At 45.6% G+C, this 18,833-nt stretch overlaps 1 long non-coding RNA gene across 3 annotated transcripts in view; it reads left to right on the top strand.

Annotated features, from left to right (window-relative positions):
• The window catches only part of LOC146202116 (uncharacterized), a 674,799-nt gene that overhangs the window by 499,748 nt on the left and 156,218 nt on the right, over nucleotides 1-18,833 (top strand). For all 3 annotated transcript variants that reach the window (XR_014703645.1, XR_014703646.1, XR_014703647.1), the window contains one exon: nucleotides 6,928-6,992. This is a non-coding gene — a long non-coding RNA (uncharacterized LOC146202116). The remainder of the gene's footprint in view (nucleotides 1-6,927; nucleotides 6,993-18,833) is intronic.

Genomic DNA, 18,833 nt, shown 5'->3' with positions numbered 1-18,833 from the left:
CGTGCGCGTGTTAATCATCGCGCTTGCATGAAAGGATGCTTGCGAATTTATTCTAGGGACGTTTAGGCCGCTGAGGAGAAATGGTGCCAGATGAGACTGTTAGCCCGAAACGCTGCTGTATGGAGTGCGGACATGATAGCACGCAAGCAGGGTTAATTTTATTCATTATTTTAAGCTGGAGATCGCATTCGCAATGGTGCACCGTATTCCTTTTTGCCGCCCGACGACCGTAGTCCTAGCAGCGAGAGCGGAAAAACAAACAGAGCTCGTGCAACATGCGCCTTCACTGGCTGGTTTGCCAGCTCAAAGATTATGCCTCGCTATTCACGCTGGTGTTAGCGGAAGTCTTAAAAAATAAGCTAAATTTGCAACTAAGTATACGTGCGCAAACTTTGTGAATTAAAAATAGAGAATTCTTCGAAATTGTGATCTTGTACAGCACACCGATGGCAGCACTATGTTTGTCATAGAATATGTGTGAAAGAACGCAGCGCTAAGCTTTGTTTTTCTGAAACCTTTGCTGTTTCTTCTCTTTTGCGTTGCTCTTCCAGTCTACTGAAGGTGCAGTGTATTATTAAGGAGAAAGGGTTTAATGCCTCATACTCACAGCCGCGTCCGGCGTCCTGTCCCGCTATAGCTATCAGTCATCCTGACAGGTGCACGCCGGGCACGTGAGAAACGTACCTTAGTTCTCGTCATGCCAGCACGGTTGCCATGTGGACCGACTCTGCTAATTAGTGGTAGATCATCACCATCATCATCATCAGCCTTACTATACCCACTGCAGGGCGAAGGCCTCTCCCATATTAATCCAATTAACCCGGTAGTGGTAGATAGTGATCGATAATGATAGTAGTGGTAGTGATGATGATAAGGACAGAGATGACGGACCATGACGTCATAAAAAGTCGTGAATCATGCATAATAACCAGAACTGACGTCACGAGGACGTCACATCCAGTCATGATGAGACGACTAGTCGTGACGTCGCCAGGCGATGCACGCATATACGAAGCTGACCGCGCCGGGCGTCCGATCCATGCATCCGTGAGGCGTCTTTCATTTGGCGCTTATTCCTCTAACGCTGCATCACACAGCATATATAGAAGCAGACGCAGTTCGGCAGGCATCAGCGACGTTTCAAATCGGTTTGTAGGAAAGAAAAGGCGCAGTTCAGTTCAGGCGTTCAGTCGTGTCCGACTTTTCGTGACCCTATGGACCATGTCACGCCACGCTTTCCGGTCTCTCACTATCTTCTTAACATCACATAGCTTCATCTGCAATGCCTCGAGAATGCCATCTAACCATCGCGTTCGCTGCCTACCCCTTCTCCGGCGACCCTCAACCTTTCCCAACATCAAATCTTTCTCCAGCGACTCCTCTCTTCTCATCAGATGACCAAAGTAGCTGAGCTTTAACTTTAGAATTTGACCCTCCAATGAGCAGTCAGGGTTTATGGTCGACAATATCGACTGATTTGATCTTCTGGCAGTCCAAGGAACTCTTAAGAGTCTTCGCCAGCACCACAATTCAAACGCGTCAATTCTTCGGCGGTCAGCCTTTTTCACAGTCCAACTCTCGCATCCATACATCACAACTGGAAAGACCATAGCACGGGTTATACGGATCTTGGTTGGCAGACTAATGTCTCTGCTCTTTACTAGGCGGTCAAGGCTAACCATTGCTCTCTTTCCCAGAAGCAGGCGTCTCCTAATTTCATGGCTGCAGTCTCCTTCCGAGGTAATCTTGGCGCCCAAGAACAGAAAATCTGTCACAGCTTCCACTTCTTGTCCATTGATGCTCCAGGACTTGATAGGGCAAGACGCCATGATCTTCGTCTTTTTAATGTTCAGTTTAAGCCCAAACTTCTCACTCTCTTCTTGTACGCGCATCAGAAGTCTCTTGAGTTCCACTTCACTTTCTGCCATTAAAGTGGTATCATCCGCATATCTAAGGTTGTTGATACGTTTTCCAGCAATCTTCACTCCAGCTGAAGACTCGTCCAGACCGGCCTTCCTCATGATGCACTCTGCATATAGGTTAAATAGGCAGGGCGACAGTATGCAGCCTTGCCTCACCCCTTTCTCAATCGGAAACCAATCAGTAAGACCATGCCCAGTTCTGACTGTGGCCTCTTGCCCTTCATACAGGTTCCTGAGGAGACAGATGAGGTGAATTGGAACTCCCATCTCTCGGAGAGCTTGCCACAATCTGCTGTGATCTACGCAGTCAAACGCTTTCGCATAATCAATAAAGCAGAAGTAAATGGGTTTCTGGAACTCTCTTGCTTTTTCCATGATCCAGCGAAGGTTGGCAATTTGGTCTCTAGTTCCTCTGCCCTTGCGAAACCCAGCTTGCACAATGTCGCAATTCTGCGCGGACACCTTAATCGAGCCGTAAAGAAAAAAAAAAGGAAGATGGGAGTGAAAAAAGAGAGAAAGAGGTGTCGGGTAGTGGAGGGCTTCCGACAACCGCCCAACAGACGCTTTCGCCCGATCGCACTTTAGTTGGTCCAGAGTGTCCCCTAGGATTTGTTCACCGGATATTGCGTGCAGTTTACGTTGTACCTACCGATTCGTTTAATGAGGCGTGCGAAAACACTAAACTCCGTCATTGGATTGTCTCATGAACACAATGTGTGTGAGCTAGCTGGCAGCCTGCAACGCCCCCTTTCGTCTTGTAGCCAGAAATTATTGCTTTTGCCTCTTTTTTTCTGCGGCTGAGGTCCAAACAGTATTTTTGTGCTGTACTGTTATTCTAGGGGAAAAGGAAGAGCATCCATTCAATATTTTTCAATTAATATAGACACTCCTAAATATATTTCTGCGCAGCGCTTTATGTCGCGTGCGCTGCTCGAAATACCTGGCATCATTTCGTGCACTAAATGAAAAACATGAATGAATCAATAAATTAGTTTAACGCGTTACCTAAGCTGCTTGCAGGCTAGCATCCTGCCATGCGTCTCTGCAGAGTGTACAAGGGCGGTCCGGTGATTGGGTGAGCGTACAGAGATCTGCTTAATACTGACAACGGGCAAGTGATCCTTATAGGTATTATAACTTGCAGTTTCCCTCGATCCTGCCTCATTGTTATGCGAGCTGGATGATACTTTGTAGTGCTTAAAAACTTGCCTTTATTTAGGTTTTTGGCCTTCCCGAAACATCGTTTGCAGTCCTCAAATGATCGTTGCAGACAAGAGTTGGAGTTCACAGAAGCGGCGAAACAAAATTAGTCGTGGTTTAACTCTGGTTAACCCTAGTTGAATCAACGGCGGAAGCTTCTTTTGCCTGCTACATTAGTCCCCTATCACGCCTTATCAGTGTAAGGGGACACTTATAGGCTCATCCTTTAAGAGTATGACGCGAGAGCGGAAGCTACCAGCCCACATACAGATGAGAAGGGATAAATGCTGATGAACCGAATGTGGAGCGAAAGCATTAGCTGCCGATGACCGAGCGCTCTTCGTCTTCTTCTTCTTCGTCTTCTCCGCGGCTGTTCAAGGTCAAACGTGGCCCTTCCCAGGACTACGCGACGGGCTAAAACCTGGCGTAGTATTGCTATCGCAATAATATCACCTTTTAACCGTCCTCTCGTGCGCAGCTTTACAAAGCGAGCGCCGGCTGAGCGCTAAGCAGCAGTGTGGAAAAGAGCGGTTGCTTCGCTGCCGCGAGGGATTAAGTTTCGGTACCTTGAAGAGGGCACGCACTCTGAGCTCCTGAGAGAACGGGCAGCCCTGAGAGCTTGCGCGGCGGAGAGCTCATCGGCATTCAAGGATTAAAAATATCCCTACGGATTTCCGCGCTGTTACGACCGTGCATCATCCGCACTTGCGCGCTCTATTGTTCGCCTGTGGGCATGGATAAGTGCTGTGGATATGTGCTGTTGGTACAATGGCGCTAAGTGAGCCTGTTTCCAGGAATCCTTTTGTGCAAGCCTGTTTTGCTTTGTGGACACCCTGCAAATGCCAAATTGACCCTGTCAAGAGAACGTCTAGAAAAACACAAAGAAATGTCCCCCCGCGGGAAATAGCCGGAAGTGCTTTCGTTCAATTGTTCACCCTTCCCGTCGAGAAGCGCTATGGTCAAGTAAGGAATGCCTATTGTCCAAAGGAGGCGACAGAGTGACACGTCCGCTGACGTACAGGACAAGAAAGGAGCAAGGTGATTACGGCCATTAGAGGATTTCCCGGGAATGCAGGAAAGATTTGCAATTGCCGGAAAGGGACAATGCTGGGAACAGTAAGCGGCGCGCACGTGCACTTGGGTTTCTGAGAAGTAAATCCACTTGCCGGAACCAGCCTATCGATTCTTGGCTGAAGAATAGAAATGTACCTCCTCGCCGTTCCCAAGCTTTTCCCGCCAACAAGTGACCAGGCCCAACGAAACAATGCCGGGCCAGTCAGTGCTTCAGACCATCAGTGCAGTGATGTGTTCGATTGGATGCCGATATCTGAGGGGCGTGCCCTGGATTTGGTTGGTCAGCATCTTCAGAGAGGGGCTGGACATAGGGGGTTTTAAGGACGTTGCAGAGCACGAAATGTCGCTCTGAGCCCTGGGTAAACGGCTCATCCAGATGCTTCTCGCTATGAACTTTTAACGCTTGCCATTTTGCTGTTATACCCTTCTTCTTCATGTATATATTCATGTAAATAAGATTTCTCAAAGTGCCATTAAACCTGCTTGTACATATTTTACCAACTTCGAAGAATCAATCCTTCATCAACCCCGAGTCTCTGCACGCTACCAAGTGAAGGCCGGGTCGACGTAGCCCCAGCGTCACGACAGCGCTTAAACGGCGACATTTGCGCGCTATCAAGTCAGTCCATTTTCGGTTTAGTTCCACAATTAACCCCGCTGTGTCATGACCCCGATCCCACTAAGCGCATAAATATCGAAAAGGAACAAAGGGCAAACAAACAATGGCTTATAGTGCCGATGAACACGTTCAAGTCGGCTGGAAATTTGGGCGAGAGCGAATGTCTAGACTTCGCTGCTTGAGGGATGTGCCGGTACTCAAGGAAGTGCTGAGATCACTTGCTTCGCTTTTATCGTAATGAAGCTCTGCAGCATTTGGCAACCGGTTGATAAAAACGACGCGTGGGACCTGAAAAAAGCATTATGGAAGAGGGTATCTCGGGCTTATACGCTGAAAACACCAGTTAAATTCACCACGTGTTTACAATACGTATTCAGAGAACTGGGTTGGGAAGAGGGGACGAGGACTTGTCAAGCTGCCACCGCAGCATTTTGCCTCACTTCCCCCGTCTTTGATGAAAATAAATGGAATAATAATAAGAGCTGACAATTCCTTACGGATATCGTATTATCGGACGAACTTGCCATGCTAAGTGACTTAGAGGACGAATTAGAGGGTAGGACTGAGGGACTGGACAAGAAGAACAAAACGCTGGTTCTAAAAATTAATACGAAGAAAACTGAAGTGGCATTAAATATTCCCGAAGGTAGAAAAAGTTTACGATAGACAGCAGAGCAGTACCCACTGGTGCTCGTATAAATCTGCTTAAGACAGGTACTGATCGCAGGTCTGGATAACGATAGCTAGATGACTAGGAGGATAAGACTGGGTTATGGTGCATTTGGCCGGCACACTCAAGTTGTGAATTCTACCTTGGCAAGACCCCCCCCCCCCCTTCAAAAAAAATATTGCAACCCTTGTACCGTGCCAGCAATTGCCTATATTGGGCGACACTTTGAGGCTAACGAGATACTTTTTTAATAAAGGCAACTCGTAGAACCATACTCTGAAGGAAACATGATAAGTGCAATGATAAAATAAAAACAAAGAGAAAATAGTGGGGTTGGGGAACGATACGAATTAATGTCTGGGTGGAATTAAGGTAACTAAAGGGCATGGGCAGGAAATTTTGTGCAAAGAGAAGGTAACCGATGGCCCTTAGTGGTAACAGAGTGGATTCCAAGATAGGCTTAGCAGCGGGCGTCAGAATTCGGGTTGGACACATAAGAGGTTTCGTGATCGCAGCTGGCACAAGAGTGGGTAAACTGGAGAGATATGGGAGAGGCCTTAACCCTGCAGTGAACGTAAAGTTAGGCTTATGGTGGCGATGATGGGAAATTGACATTTTCCCCGGCACTCTGGGCGGGCAACTGGTAACGAGTAGTGTGGTGCTGGCACGTTTTGTTGGACATTTCCGCCCAGGGAACGTTCACACGGACTTAGCAATTTTCCGTATAGTAATGTGTGAACGCTGAAATTCCTTGTCGAGAGACTGTTCCGTTAAAAAACACCTTGTAGCATAACAAAAGTTCCTGCCAGAGGGGTCCATAATATAAAGAAGCTGATTACAATATCACGACCGTTTTCATCGGGCAGCAAGCGCTGACGTTGTGCCTGACAACGGGTGGCATTCTGTTCCGAAGGAAGGCAAACATTGGTTGAACCATGCAGTTTTCCAAGCTTGAAAGCTTGGCGCTCAGAAACTTATTATACAAAGGCGCGCTATTGCGAAGTGTCCGCTGTCAGCACCTTACACGTGGTTATTTCGGCGCCAGCGCCGGCAACTTCGGACAAGTGCCAAGCACAACCATATTCCAGAAATTTCGTGCAGGGAACAAGACACTCTCTGCGTCACGTAAACCGTTTTTCGCCAAGAAAAAAAAAAGTATGTGTTGGGAGGGGGGGCTTGAAGTCTGCTGACACGTTATTATTTTTGAAATCTTCTTCTACGGGTTAAATCTTCCAGAGCAGACATTACTGGCAAGCTAGTGCGCTCAATGCCAGACGCTTCGCAGCGCGTATCCCCTAGCGTCCGCATTTGTTCCTGCCGGGTATTTAAACTTTTCGAAAAACGTGTTATGGTTTAATGACATCTTTTGGTTGAGAGCTTCTATGTGGGTCCTTGATACGGAGATCACTCATGTCTGACATTGAATTATCATCGATTTTCAGGAGACGACCAACGGGACCGCAACGTTCACCATCAAAGGTGGATCCGTGCCACTCCGTCTCAGTCGGTGAGCTGGAAATCCTTTTTTATCAATTCGCAATATCCGAGTAGTTTCTTACGCGAACGAGCAAAACCTAAGGCGAGCGTAAGCGGAGAGTGCCATTTATTGTTGCCTGGTGTCGGTTCGCTCAGTTATGCCACCACACTGCTGATCCGCACGTGCGTATTCGCAAGAGTACTGTCGACAGGCGTTATATTTCTATGTTCGTTGTCTCTTGAATGAATTTAAGCGCCTAGCATCGCAAGCACCGGAATTTTATTTCTGGGCGTCTGCTTGTAGATGAATTAGTTTCTGGACCGCCTTTATAACAAAGTGCCGCGTAGCTAGCCCTTCAAGCTCGGCAGAAAACACCTACATCTTAATGAGCTACTGCATGCACAACGTTTAACAGCTCGCAGCAGTACTCTCATCAGCAGATGCCGCGGACTTTGTGTTAACTGCAGCTGCAACTGCACGTCGACTGAACCGCCATCCTACAGAAAACCGCGAAAACTTTCTCTGTCTTACTGATTAGAGTAAGAACGCTTATTTGAAATGGTTGTTATTCAAATTGTCTCTGAGTCTTGCCGTAGGCTTTCTTTCCAACCTAAAAACAGCGTCTCGTTCTATGATCGCTCGAAACTTCCAAGTGAGCAATCTCTTCGCTTGACTCCCAATTACGAAGAAGGGGTGGGGGGTAGGAGGGGAAGGTAAATGAATGGAACACATTGTTGTTTTCAACTTTATTTATTATTAGCGCTTACCAGGGGGTGGGGGGGGGGCGAAGATTAAAGCGTAGAAGGAACGCCTGACGCTGCCAGCTAGGGCTCCGGGTATCTAGTACATCAAAAACTGCAGCACTAGCCGCTGTTTTTGAGCTAACCGAAAGTACACAGCGCGCGAGGCCTGAGGTGCATTTAGCGCTCCGTGATGGCGTGCCAAGAAAGCATTTACTCAGCGCTGGTTCTGCAGGAAATTGACGCGGGAGTACTTAGGGCTGTAAGAACGGTTTCCTGCACGGTGGCTAGTGCATTGCACAGGCCGTACAGAGGAACGAAGAAAGCCACTCTCATTTCGTGGCTGCGTGTTTAGGCCGTTAAAATTGAAGGTTTTTCTTGGCTTCCTTCTCTCAAGAGTTTTCGTGAACAACTGTGCATTGCGAGACGATCGTAGCGAACATAATAGGAATAATAAAAAAAATGCAGGGCCCACATGCAGCGCATCGAAGGAGGGAATGCGTACATTTTAAGTAGCTGGTTTATTCCCACCGCGTTCCAGCTCGTGTAAGGTCATCTCTATCAATTTTGCCAACAGAAAAACCTTGCTCAATCATTACAGGAAAGTGGTGCTGCCTGTAACGAAAACACTGCCCTCACAGACGCAGTATAAGTTTGTTCTTGTACTTCCGAATCAACAAAAAATTACTCCAAAGCGGATGAATCAAAAGGTATTGCGGAGTCCAGCTAGCTCCAGACATGATTACAAAAAAAAAAAAAAACAATTATTGCAGCTTTCGTGGGAGGCGCGGAAGTTCAGCATGTACCCGATGGGAAGATTACCTCCATGTTTTGTCTACTGAACGATATATGAGGACTCGTACATGGGAAGCCATATCTATCCCGTTATGCTCTCATTCTCCGCCCACTGCAGGAGGCGAACGCGAGCGCGCGATGCTGTATGCACATATATTCTGTACGAATAGAATAATTGTGGTTACCTTAACGAACGCTTCGAGCGGAGAAGTGAAGGTAAACGAAATAATTTCCCTTAACTTACGAAATCTTACTGCTGCGCGACTTTGATCACTCTTACGGCAGTCTGAGCGCTTGCCTGCGCGGGTTGCACTCTTAAGTTGCCTCCATAGCTTTTATGGACTAATGATGAAAGAAGAGACGCTTGCTTCCGAAGCTTTTGGAAGTATTTATCGTTAAACCAACCTTGTAAGACTCGAAGCTGCTAGTTCAGTTTCGTTCGGTTTTTCATGGCTACGCGCATTTCAGAAAGCCCAATTCATTTGTTCGTTTTTACTCGCCTATTTCCAATTATTATACTTGGTTTCCTTTGATTTTCTGCTTTCCTACGCGACATGTTGATTTTTTTTTTCTCCCTGAAAATGCGGCTTCCGTGTTCGGAAGAAGTGAAAATGATTGCTTGAATAATCTTAATGATAGAGCTGCCGCCCATAAATAAATTTCAACTGTTCCATTCAGGATAGATCGTCATTTATCAACGAATATTTACGGTCATTTTCTACTGACTTTTCTAAACAGCATAAATATATTTCTGTTAGCCTTCGTGATAAATGAAAAGGTTTTCTTTCTTACAACAAAACATGTCTTTCTTCCACAAAGCGAGAAGGCCCTTTGCTGTGGGGAGAGACAAAGAAGCAGCCGACAATAAATTCTATATGCTTTGCTTGAACATTTATCTTCGGCTTTCCCCTTATAACTGCACAGACAGGAATGACAACGTGAAGCTGAGCTACCTTAGACTTTTGTTTAGATGACTTATCTTCGGGGAGAAATTATTTACTTATCTCTAGAAGACAGACTTTCGACAGGGGGTGCTGAATTAGCCCCGGCAACATTAAAATTCGTTTAGCGCGTTCAGTGCGGTTTCTCGCGAGAATATGTCGGCTTCTTGAGAAATGTGATTAGCAACTTCCGCACCCACAGGCGAGGTGTTCTCTATCAGTTAGCGTCGCACATTTCTTCCCGAAGAAGAAACGAGAGAACGTATGCCACAGCGCCAACACAATAAAGATGATTAAGTGCTCCTTGTGTCCTTTTGTCCCCTGTGGTCGGCTCTGCGCGTGCACAACCTCCACATTCATTGCCAGATAGTGTTTTCCTATTGTGTCTTTCCTCATCTTACTGTCGTACTTAAATTTATTGCCGCCAACCTTCCTGTCAAATCTATTCGCGTTATGCTTAAAGGCCCTTCATCTTACCGCTCCCCGAGCGTCTATTCATCGCGGATGCTTTGTATCTATAACGTAAGAAAGGTCTCCCGTCGGTGAAACGTTTTTTTTTTTTTTTTAACTTTACGGCCGTGCTATCTTTCCCAGCGCTCAAACCTGAGATGTGATTAATGGAAGAAGCCTGTTATCGTGGGTCTTCTTCTCGGGATCTTCTTCTCTGCCCGCGTAGTAGCTTCGTGGCCGGCCTTTTCATTTCGTTGTGAACGCTCTTTTATTGCCATCAGTGGCTAAAGGAATGAGTCGCAAAGCCATCAGCCTCGCGATTCCTCGAGTTGCACCCAACCAGAAGAGGTCCCCCTCGGCTGCCAGCTCTTAACGGGGACCTTTTCTAGCCGCGCGATCACCTAGTTTTTCTTTTCCTTTCCCCGAGTGCCAATTGTTTTCCTAGTTTAACGGGTGCGTCAAGTGGCTGGCTCGTACAAGAGATAAGGGGCCACAACTCGAGTTTCCTTCTGGAAGCGAGCAATCACAGTACCGCATTGGACTTTCGACCAGCCTTACTACGTACCTGTTTGTTTCACTGGACGGCCGCGTGCGGTGGCCGACGCTCTATTGCCGCTGAGCTAAGCCTCGTCGAACGCTATCGCCTTTCCGCTGGGCCGACCACATTTTATAAATTTTGTCGCTTATACTGCAGCCTAGAAGGCCGTTCGTCATGTGTGACATTTTGTAGTAGCTCCGCGTGGGATGCCATCCTTCAGATAACGACCGCGGGCGCTGCTATTGAACCCTGTAATTCTGCAAGACTAATGTCTTTGGTCCACTTTACTCTGAAGTATAGTAAGCCGTGTGTGTCAGCGACTAGATAAACAGTCCACGAAGACGTCTTGCTCCTAACCTCTTCACCCGGCCGGCCAATCAGCGCTCTCTTCGCAGCGTGAAGCTGCATCTTCGCGCTTTCGCTGTTTATTGCACCGGTTAGTATTATTGCTCCATTTCTTCTCATTTATCAGCGATACGAGGACGGCTTTGGACGAACGCCCGTTGAAGACATCTTGAATTATTGTTAAATGTCTTCGACATTTCGAACTTTCGACCTTTAAGAAGAAAACTCAGGATTCAGAACTTTGTAAACCGAGAAACGTATTTGAATTACCCATGTCTGTTTACTAAAGGGCTTATCCATAACTACAGTTTAAAACAAACAGTTTTCTTGAATCGCAGGCGCGCTCAGTCTTTGGAAGGTGGGATGCATGGAAACTGCGAAGATATTTTTCTTTCTCTTTTATCTGTTTGTTCTTTCCATATTTTTTTGAAAATCTCATTTACATGCGCATTGCGGGCCAGGAAATGGGCTAAGCCCCTTCATTAAATGAAGTTATCCTTAAGCTAAATGGGACTTGGCACACTATTTAATATAGTTGCGGTATGCCCGGTATCCGCTCCACCAATACCCACCAGCAAGAATGTTTCTAGCGTGCCTTCTATAATCCGAGTTCTCTGCAGTCACAATTTCAATATCATTGTCCTCACGCATCTTCTCCTTCTCTCGCCACTTTTTGCGCACACAAATGGCCGACGCTACTACTCACGCCTTACCACTCGGCCTCTGCGTAGGAGGTCTTAAGGTAAAGAGTGAGGTGAAACGCAAGATAACCTCCATCTTACGAATTTCGTGCGCCAATCAGCCTTAATCGAAGTTTTAAGTTTCTGCACTGAGCGGCTGACGTGGGCGAGAATTTCCCAAGTGGTTAAGTATCCTGCTGGCACATTCATGCGACGCACCTGACTGTCAGCTACCACGGCAGCTGCGTGACGTCGGAAAGACGCGGACCAATAGCCATTGCTGAACCAACAGACACAGACGCGTGACAGGAAAGAGGGCGCGGGATCGAAAAACAGTCGCAAGAAAGAGCTGGTCAATTTTCGAGCGCGATTGTGGATTCTGGGCTGTGTGAAGTGTATTATGACTTCAGATGTTATTGACAACGTAATTTGGCGGTTTCGTAAGTTTATATGCAACGCTCACGAGGGGTTGCACGACTCCTTCAAGAAATTGGAAATGAATTCGTAAAGTTTGGCAGTGATTTCCGCCGTCCTCTATCCAACACTGAATTTTCTTTCAAACAACTGCGTTTTCTTTATCTGCACGCTCAGACTTCTCAGACCCCGGCTATTAGTGACAGCCATCAACAGCCCCTATGGCAAGTCACTTAATAAATGCAGTAAAAAAAAAAAAATGTTTATCCCATTTTGACAGTCTCTTGTATGACAACCTTAGTGACACTCGCGTGGTAAATGTTTTTAGATATGTGGACAATTTCTTAATCCTTTTGAAACTAACTTCCCGTGACAGCGTCGAATCGGCTGACTGACATTTTATCTACCTTTAACGAAACTTCCGCAGACCTGAGTTTCACCCACGAGGTACGACTTGACGACTCAACCAGATTTTTAGATTTGCCTCTAACCTTTTCTGACGAGAGCCATGTTTGCTGGAGTTACGCTCCTCGCACTAAGAAAAGCCTGCTGCCCTACACCTCGTCGCATTCCAAACTTGAGAAGAGAGGCATTGCCAGACTTTGCCTTGGTAAGGGCTTGAGCAAAACATGTCCCCACAATCTGCAGAAAAGTTTTTTAGAGCAGCTCACCCGCTTGCAGTAAGCGGGCTACCCTGAACAGGTCTTGGTTTCTGTTGCTGGGACATTGGCAAGGAAGCTTAAGGCAAAGCACCGTCCTAGAGTCAACATACGCCATGTAAAGAAATGAGACTTACGGTAATGCCATACTTGTACCAAGTTTCGCATAATGTTAAGAAGGTTGCCACGAAATAGGGGGTTCAGGTTGCCTTTTCAGCGCCCACAAAACTATCATTTGTTCCCGTATCGCTACAAGTAAAAGCCCAAAATAGAAATGCAACGTCAAACACCAAAGTATGTTCACCAGATGTACAACCGATGTTGTGCACTCGCTTCATCTGTGATGTGGTAAGGCCTACATAGGCCAAACTGGCCAGAGCAATAATGAGAGTTTAAGACAGCATCGTAATTCGCTTCAGCCAGACAAAACAGCCAATCTGCCTAAACACTGCTGCCGTTGTGAAGACTGCACCCCCCTCTTTAATGATGTGAAAATCATTGGTCGCGGGAAAACTCAGCTGGAACGAGAAATCCTTGAAGCCTACAAGATCAAGAAATTAGCCACTGAATGCGTCAGCGACAACCCTGTTCAGTTCACAGCAAAAGAGTATCGCTTCATGAACGGGACATAGCTTATCATCTGCTGTACTATCATAGATTTTGTTGTTATTGTATTGCTGGCACTGTGGTTGCTTACACGCATGTGCGCATGGTTCTGCTTTTGACAGTTCACAAGTAAAATTCAGTTGTGTTTCCTGCTTCGTTCTGTGTACTTTTAGTTGTGAACGTGTTTTTCCCGCTGGTTTATCCTTCGTATCATGAACCAACTGGCCCAACGAGCTACACTGCTTCAATGCCAGGAAACCTACGTTTAAAATATTCGTAATGTCTAACCTATTAAATACCTTCAGAAATCATATAGGTTCAAATTCTATGCAGAACACGGCTTCTTTTTCGGTTTTTCCTATTCAGCAGCGCCCCGCGCCATCATCGACGAAGAAGAAGCCTCGTATGCGTGGGCAGCAGGAGAACTCTGGCCAATCCCCCTTCGTAGGTATGTGCCATTTATCAAAGAAGGAGTAGAAGAAGAAGGAGAAGAAGAAACAAGAAGAAGAAGAAACAAGAAGAAGAAGAAGAAGACTTCGTCTACTCGGGAGGGAAGTCTCCGCTTTGGTGACACTTGATGTTGCTAAGGCTTAGGGCAGCGTTGAACATACTATCCTGCTTAACAAGCTTGCCCTATTGCATCCTGCATCATATATTTTTGAATGGATATGTGAATTTCTGAATGATAGGCATTTTTACTATACACACGGAACCCTCTGCTTTATTACATATCACCAATCAAGAGGTGTGCCACAGAAATCAGTTCTTTCACCGCTGCTTTTTAACACCTTGGTAAATGACATCCCCATCCGTCCAAACATAACAGTTTATGTTTATGCCGACGATATAGCCTTTTTTGCATCGGCTCTGGATATTCAAGCCCTATACCGCACTCTTCGAGGATATTTGGATGAGATGGAAGTCTGGCTGGACCGTATCAGCTTATCCCTTAATGCCAATAAATGTGGTATGCTTGTATTTCCTCGGGATACACGGGGTACACCTTTACAGATTTCTTTACCTCATCGCTCCAACCAGATTCCACAGCTAAATTCGATTAAATACTTAGGTGTTACGTATGGTCCAACATTGGACTGCAGACTCCATATAAAAAAACAAAGCGGTTAAATGAGAACGTGCTCTTGGGCGGCTGATACGAATTAGCAATAAAATGTTTCGAATGCGTCGCGAAACTTTATTGGTTTGTCTGCAAAGCCTATGTAAGACCAATACTTGTATTTGGTTGTATTCTGTTCTCTGGCAGCACAAACAGCAAACTTCACCCTTTACTGTTATTGGAGAGGCGTGCTCTACGTCTCTGTCTTGGTCTTCTGAAATTTGTTTAAAATGCTCTGTTTTATCTGGAAGCCCGTATCCCCGACTTAACCTCCCGCTTCCAAGTGCTCACGGTGTAAACTTTTATCAGGTCGATGTAGACCCGGCCCCTGAAGTCATTCCTCCTATTTTTGCATCCCAATTAACTGACCTTATACTGATCTGATCATTGACCACGTTATAAACGGCCACAAGTTACTGTAACTCAAAAACTTTTAGCACCAAAGAGTGTTGATTTGAGTTCTTTGCAATGGGTTGGTGACATGCAGGCCGCAGTGGACTTTCATTGGGACGACATTTTCTCCTCCCATGCGAAATATATGCCTCCCGGCATTTTAAACGGTTTTCTTTCTGATCACCTAGAAAAATACCACCATCACGCTGTTATCTCTACAGACGCCTCAGTCAGCCAAGAAAAAGCCGAAATTGGCATATTTTCATAGGATTTGACATGTAGTTATTCTGTCCGTATCCCAGTTATATTCCTATAGAGCTAAAAAGCTCTTGGATTGGCTCTGCACAAAAATTCAAGCCATGTATCAAGTAATCATTCTTGACGGTTGTTTATCTGTGTTATCTCACTTGAAACCCCCAACAAAGATTTTTGAGTCGATATCTGCGTTTTCTTTTTTTTTTTTTTTTTTTCACTTTGAAAGAAGTCCATTTTGTAAGGGTCCCTAGTTATGCAGGTGTTCATTCAAATGAGATGGCTGATTTCTTGGCGAGATCGGCCCTTAATGCGTCTGCAGTATATCCCGTCCCTAATTTTAGTATTTTGGCAATTTCTAGATTCAACCACTATAGCATATATCAGCCAGGCTGGCGGATCCGTTACTGAATACCACGGACTATCAGCATTTATCACATAATAGAATGTCCGTTTATGATGTAAAACTAGAGAGTGCGAGGTATCAATGACGCTGTTGCGATGCAGAATTCCGAGGCTTGAATTTATATCTGGGCAGATGTTGGGCGGACACCAACGAGCCTATGTGGTTCGTTGGTGTCCGCCCTATGCGGAGAAGTGGAATCAATAGAACATTTTCCTCTCGTGCCGGCAGTTCACACTTCAGAGAAGAACATACCTGGAGATCCCCCTCTCTAGGTTAGGATTCCTCTTGTCCGTACCCGTTTTACTGTCGATCGGTGAGACTGCCAGTGAAGTTGCGTAGGACGATATTTGTGTATTTATACAAGACTATACTGGTAGGTTAACCTGTAGACAATTTTCGAAATTCTTTCAGGTTTTCTTTTTATCCATCAAAATTTTTATGATTGTCAGTTTTTTATATTCACAACTCTTATAGCTACATTCATATAATTATTTACAATATCTCTTGGCGACAAGGTTGTGCTCGTAATTTCATTTGTGTACGAAACACACTTTGGCCAGTTTCCCATGTATAGGTACGTGTAATTTTCCAAGAGGCCAACAACAACTGAGACAGCAATACAGCCGTCTAAAACGGTAGTTATACGGGTGCGCGCCGAACAGCAGGTGAATGCTTTGAGGCTTATGCCCTTCACGACGGTTCTCGCCCAAGGCTCACTCAGGCAGGCCGTCCACCAGACAGTCTGTAAGTACCTCGGCTTTGCTCGAACACCGCCACCACAGCCACGCCAACGTAACTATCTCCACCAATACAGTGCCGAGGTGTCCGTCGGTATCGCCCCGTGGTGTCCGCCAGGGCCACACTGCCTGCAGTCGCCATCTCTATGTCTTTCCTTGCTGTATCCAGCGACTGGTATTAGCGATTGCCCGACAGAAGGCAGCGAGCGCATTTATGCTCGGTGAGCGTCCGTCACCAGTGGAAGTATCGCGCCAAATAAGCAATTTCCCTACGTCAAGTAGCTGCTTTTAAGCAATAATTTAATAATACCAGAACTTATCTTTCTCAGAATATTTTTCGATAAAAAAACTCTCCTTGTCTATGCCTCTTAGTTGGTACTACTCACTCACAAGGAAAATATATTACAGGAGGTACTAGCCGGCTATCACAAAACACAGCAAGGCGAAATTGATAAGGGCCTCGATCACAGCGCTTTCATATTGTGTAGCCAACTTCTTTTTCTCGTTCCACCCTCGCAGCTTCTATATGACACCAGTCGTACGTAAAATGATTCAGTACTTTATTCACAACAAAATAAGAAATGTAGCACGCCGCCGATAATGATTCTTTAGTTTATATACTCGTGTACCCAAGCATTGATATCAATGCTGTCCAAAGTGTCTGGCAATTTGGTGGACGCCAGCGAAGGCTCAATATTATGAAATGCACTTCTGTTCTGAAATACTGCTACCCGCAGTAGAGTCTTAAGGGGTCAGAATTCTTCACTACATAGTGCTACATAGACCACATTGTGAAATGAACGTGAAAATCAATTCACCCTGTCGCAACTCTAGTTACCGATTCCTGTGCCATATACGCTCCGGCTTCATGTAACATCTCTCTCTCTCTCTCTCTCTCCTTTTTTTTTCTTTTTTTGCTGCGCGCAGAGCGTGTACAGTTCGTTCGCCGTAAACCCGAAAACACACACGTCATTTCGTAATCACATTGTGACGGCACTGTTTCTTGTGCTGCGCCCAGGGAGTGTCATACTATTTCAATTTTCATTTAAAATCCATCTGCTAGTAAGAATTGGACTCCAGTTTCAGACAGGGATTCGAACCGACCACATAAGTGCCTGAGATAAGTGTAGATTTTCGCTGAGAAGTGAGACAGATACTGCGCATTCTCTCTCCCAAAACCAACGTAAACTGAAGGTATAGGACGCACGCCTACCGAAACGGCGTACCCGGGTTAGAAACAGACTGCGGCGGCCACATTTCGATAGAGGCAAAATGCAAAGGCGTCCGTGTGCTCTGCGATTTCAATGCACGTTAAAGATCCGCAGGCGGCCGAAATTATTCCGAAGCTCTCCACTACGGCACGTCTTCCTCTCTTGCACTCCCATCTTTCTACCTTCCCATACGGCGCCAAACAGGTGTCCACCGAAGTGGACAAATTTTTCACCTTTGCTTTGCTGTAAGCCATTGCCAATTGCCAATTTACAACAAAAATATAAATGTATTGTAGAAATGAATAGGCGGTGTTAAAAGCGGCAACGCGCCTACTCTTAGGATGAAACGTGAACTTCCCACTTATCTGGCTTCTTTACTTCATCTGTACACTCGGTCACACTCACGAGCTGCTTTTACAGTGCAGACCTCGAGTGTGCCACGAAAGTAAAAGGTATTTAGCGCAGATAATATCGCGTTTAGTCTCTTTGAGAAGTATGTTCAGCGCACTTCTGTATTGGTATAAAGTTGGGAGTCACGTTCCCCATCGTGACGGTAATGTCGTATCACTGAGGACAGCCTACCGGTCAACAACGGAGGTTACTTCCACCGCATTCTTGATAATCACTCCCAGCATCCCTCATCGTGTTTTGTACTAATACCGCACTCATCAAAACTTGTCGTACATGTACCTGTCGCACAAGGCTGTTTCAAAGCCGTTCAAAAGGATGGCCTATCGACCGAAAATTCTTATCAAAACAGGTGCCCTGGCTGCCATATGGTCTCGGTTAAATGAAATCCGTTAAAGGAACTTTGACCTCTTCAAAGTGCGGTAAGGCGAAAGCCTTTCCTGCGAATATTTGCTCTCATTTCGCGATTTTTCACACGTTTCTTTCTCTTGTCTTGACTACTGTTTCCGATATTGTAACGCAATGACGAAGTGTGACTTTACAGTTTTGCAACTGGTTTGCATGTTTCTCTTTTGCACAATTTTCCCGTTCGCGGCAGTTTTAACGCTTGTACATTATATCGACGTCTTTGGCTATTTTAACGTTAAATTTGCTTTTTTGGCTCTTAATGTTTTGGCACTTGGGGCTAATTAATTAAGTATTTAATCCAGATCAATAAAATTTCGCACTCACATTTTTTCACTCTCTACATGATATGGCCATTTTCTGCAGATCAATAAATTCATTTCTCAACAATTGCTGTGCAACACTCTCGACTGACGCCCAAATCCTGCGGAAATCTATATTTATTTCGAAGGCATGAACCGGCGTTATGAGCATCGATACAGATATTATTCCAAAGAATGTTAGGTATCTGAGGATACACAGGATATATTTTGTCTCTGTTACATTGGCCGACTCTAGATAATTGTGTCTGAAGAAATGCTGGATGATATTACCTACCATATGTGACAAATGGCACATATCCCCATGCCCCAATGCAAATCTTACTTCATTGGTTTCCACCGCGCCAGCTATTCGACAAGCGCCATCTGTACACCATTTTGTAGCTACCCCGCCATTCCTCCCACAACTTTAGAGTCAGTTATACCTGTGTCCCGCAGACATTTCGAAGGCCAA

Source organism: Amblyomma maculatum, chromosome 1 (assembly GCF_055883805.1).
Source record: "Amblyomma maculatum isolate TAMU_Amacu chromosome 1, ASM5588380v1, whole genome shotgun sequence".
Lineage (NCBI taxonomy): Eukaryota > Metazoa > Arthropoda > Arachnida > Ixodida > Ixodidae > Amblyomma > Amblyomma maculatum.
The sequence above is the reverse complement of the archived record's forward strand: the minus strand, read 5'-3'. Positions and strand labels throughout refer to the sequence as shown.